The following is a 4,606-nucleotide window of genomic DNA, read 5'->3' on the forward strand; positions in this document are numbered from 1 at the left end:
CTATAGTACTCACAGTACAACTTATCCCTAATGTTAATTTAACACCAGCAGATTCACAAAGTGAGTTTATGGAAAAATGTCCCATTTAAAGTAATAAACCTAACTCTAGAAGGATGTCAAAAAGATAAAACAATCTTCTCATTCTTCAATGGTTTCGTGGATGCCCTCAGACTAGGCAATCCTGGAGGTATGAGCGTGCATCTTGGAAAGGGTAATAAGTAACAATAAAATAAAAGGGTAATAAGCTTGGAAAGTTCTCAACCATCTGAATAATTGAGATGAAGGCATATTTTAAAAATTTATAAATGATGAAGAAAAAGGATAAGAAATTATAATACATTTTTGGTGGCTAACTGGAATGGAGAAGTCAGTCTTGTTACAGATTTTCCTGAATCACTCATATTTTGAACTATTAAATTAGTCTCTTGGTACCTAATTTCACGACAACAATTTACTTCACCCTAATTTCACCCTTCCCCACCCCCAAGTTTATCTGAATTTTCCTCCAAATTCCAGACACATTGGCATATATTCTTTTTATGGATGTCTTTGAATAATTGTTCCTTTAAATATATTAAGCCATCACTGGATTTATTTTTTTTCTGGAAATATCTTCTCACTCTTTATAGAATTATGCCCACCATAAGCATTTGGGTAAAAGAAATCTAGTCTTATGATTTAGAATCCTGACAGTGCCTTCTAAAAAGATAAGAGCATTTAATTTTGAATACAATTTTATTTAGCTTTGAACCATCTCAAAAATGACAGGCATGTGACTACTACTCAAAAACTCATCCTTTACAATCTTGGCCAAGGACTTAATAAAGTAATTAGATATCTAAATACAATTTAAGTACTTTCCAACATATTTTAGAACAATATATTCAGACATTAGTATTAACAATTATGGCATAATAGTTTTTGCATTGGCAGTGAGCCTCTCATTCTAAAGTCCTGTTTTATCAAGACTGAAAACATAGTTTCCTTATTTTTTCTAAAGACATATGTTTACCAACCATCAAAAACTAGAAAAACTTATTTGTTTTTAAAGAAGGCAGACACTCCCTTTCAGAACATGGCCTAGATGTTTTTGTTATAGTTTTCAGTATATGTTCCCTCTTCTCTGATTTTCCCCCAACAATTAAATGTCACTGTATATACCAATTCTCTGATAGAATATCCTTTCCTCTTTCCTCTCTGCCTCTAAGTATGTCAGCACCATCCACTGGCCAGGGGAACATGACAAAAATGCATTTGTGTCTCCAAGGAGGCAGCCGACCTGACATATCTGGAATCGATTAGTCAGGGCTGGTGTGAGGGCTCGTCCTGGAGGCAATGGCCAGGCCTGGGCAGGTGGAGGAAAGGAGTAAAGAAGCCCTCTAAACAGAATGACAATAGGGTTGAAATGTTTGCATCACTCTTCAACAATTAAAAATGATTATCTCTAAAACTGCTCTAGCATTAGCTTCCAGAAAAAGGTGGAATTTTTTCACACACACACACGCACACGCACACACACACAGTGGGCCTTTATAGTGAAATTTTTTTATGCTAGGGTTCCAAGTGCTATCAGCTGCAGTTGAGAGTCCACTGGAAGCAAAGTGTTTATTAGCCTTAGTCGTGACAGGTTCTTGACAAATCCCTATGGTTGTTTCCCCACATAAAAGCCACTACTGGATGGTCTTATGGTCTTAACTGGGATTTCCCCTACAGCAGACCTGTGTAAAGGATTTTGGTGCAAGCTGTTTCTTTTAGGGGCGACTCCAGAAAGCATAGGGACAGTGTGGAAGTGAGGCAGGGAGGGAGAAAAATCAATAAAGGTTGTGTGACTGAGTGGGTTCCACAATAGTAGGTGGGCTCAGCCTACTGGGGACCCTCTGAAAGAGTGTGTCGGACAAGCCTCGGGTGTACCCACTGAGGGCCAGAAGGTGCAGTATGTATCCACCAACTCCTGTATCTCACAGGTTATGTCACTCCTGAAGCATTAACTTTTGGTTTCTGGTCTGTGGCCAGAGAATGCTAAAAGGCAGCTCCTGACCTGAAAGAGAATTAATTGTCTGCACTAAATCCTGTGTGGATCAGGAAACCTGGAAAGGTGGTCACCCTCAGCCAGTCTGAGACTAGTGACATAAGAGCACAGCTCCAAACCCTTTGAATCTGACTGTAGTTCTGTGCAGGTATTTGTGTGGTATGGGTCTGGGGTTCTGGGAATTCATCATCCTTCATGGGAAGTGACCAATCTGCACAGGGAAGACTTAATGCAGGAATAGAAGCGATAACATCCAACAGTGATTGTGCACAAAATCATGTAGGCCCGGCCTTTGTAATTTAGATGAGATTACATCCAGTTTCTGTACCTTCTCGAAGATCCTTACACCCAGTCTCTGCTAGAAATACAGCTCTTCATCTCTCAGACACAGAAGCCCCAGACTAGGTTCATCTGCCCTTTTAAGAACATTATTAATTTGCCACAATTAGGTGTCCTTTCCTAAACAGAGCACAACTCTTTAAAGATGCCACCTGAAAAGACTGCCAAGAGAAAAACAAAATTAAAGAAAACATTAGCCGTGGACTTTGTGATCTTTTCTGTCTTGCTCATGCCGATATGAATTATTTTCTGTGAATTCAAATGCTTCTAATAACCAAGGGATAAGCAAGTCTGACTATATATACTCATGTATTTACATATGTATATGTGCGTACACAAATTTAAGATGAAACTATTTTTAGATTCTAAGTGTATACCTACATGTATAGAGAGATCAGTTTTTGAAAGAGGATTAATCTTGTCACCTAACATGAACATTTGTATAGGTTTTTCCTTTGTTTAGCGATTATTGAGCTGCTTGGAGACATGGAAACATTACACACACGTGCACACACACTCACAAAGTGTTGGGTAAATCTGATATCCAAATTGATTTTACATTCTTAACTCCCCAGCTACCTGGCTATCCATTTCTGCCATTCCTTTTGGGAGTTTAAATATTTTGTACTTCAGGCCAAGCTGCCACTTCTGAGCATATCATGAGCATCTTTGGTAATTAGCTCCAGGTCACAAGAACAGGAGTGTGTATGCTCTGGGAGCTATGAGCTGGGTGGACTTGTCCAACTGCCATTTTCCCAGGTTTACAGAAAGGCCTTGTCTTAAAGGACTGAGGGCGATGCGCAGGTGCAGCTTAAGAGAGTCCGTTGTTAGTGCCTCTTTCCAGCTTGGAGTTCGGGGACATAACTCACCAGTAGCTTAAAACTGGGCATGGTGGATGTAATTATTTACCCCATGGCAATCAGCACACATTACAAATCAGTACCACAGTCCTGTACCATCCCCCAACCCCTTCCCCATTATTAACCATTTACCAAGATACCACTGAGTGGGCCCTTTTGTATTCCATAAAAAGCAGGCCACTTTTGTTAATGCTGCCCTGATACCAGGAATAGAATCGCTGCTGCCATAACCCTAATGCGGGCCCTGCACCTCAGGTGTTGCCCCAACTGGCCAGAGTGGCAGGCAGTATAGGATTCCTAACAGGTTTGGCCTCCTAGAGCCCCCTAGGCAGACACAAACACGAACTGCTCAGCCACTGTGTTAGCTTCTGGACACATGGTGTGGAATTCCCATTTGTACACTTCTAGGGCTTGCCAAAACTCATTTACCAGTCTGTCTTTTCCTGGTCACCGCATTTCTAAAGTTGCTTTAAATATCCACCATAGGCATATATTGGGCAAACTGGGAAGAGAGGGAAAGTCCCAAGGGCCTTTTATGGAGGTCTATCTCGCTGGGACAGGCCCATGGCCCTCTAAGCTGCAAAAACACCTCCTCCAAGGCTACAGAGGCCAAACAAGGCTGGGGAAGGCCACATCAAGGGATGCCTGCCAGCAGCTTTGTTATCTTTTGGTTTAATTACCCTCTTAATTAAAGAGGGTAAGTTGCCTTCTTGTATCCACAGGCTAATGAGACAGAAAAATACTCTGGCCTTTGCATTCTTGAAGAAAACAGGAAGAGAGAAAATCAACACAGATCGGATTTCAAGTCTTGAGGCATATGAATTCAAAGAAAAATGAATCTTTTCAGAACTCTCCGTACATCTTAGATTTTAAAGAGATTTACATTTTATAACCAGGGCCTTGTTTTGCAGAAACCTGGGAAGCTCCCTTAGAATGGTGTAGTTACTTGTAATAGCTGAATCCATATTTTATTTAGCCATGGCAGTGAAACAAAGAAACAATGGTAATTCATAGATAATTTAAAACAGAAGAAAACAAACCAACTAGAAACTCACCCTTTAATCACTCCCTTCCATTCTCCATTCCTGACCAAAATTTCAATAAGGGTTTTAAATATGGAGTAACTAACGAGCATGGTAGTGACTCAACTTTAGACAAAGGAGAAATGCAAGACACTGGCTATCGTAACATCAGAAATTGCTCTGTATACGTTCTGAAAGAACCATTGTTCCTTAGCACCAAGTTCCTCCACCACTTTTTACTATGGTTTAACTGGTTTCTTAAGAGGTAGCACTCGGGCTATCACAACCTAAGAGCAAGATAGGAGGCGAGGAAGGTGAGGAGCCAGAGAGAGAAGCTTTCAGCTACTTTACTGCTT

The sequence above is a fragment of the Pteropus vampyrus genome, unplaced genomic scaffold, assembly GCF_000151845.1.
Source record: "Pteropus vampyrus isolate Shadow unplaced genomic scaffold, Pvam_2.0 Scaffold273, whole genome shotgun sequence".
In the NCBI taxonomy this organism is placed as follows: domain Eukaryota; kingdom Metazoa; phylum Chordata; class Mammalia; order Chiroptera; family Pteropodidae; genus Pteropus; species Pteropus vampyrus.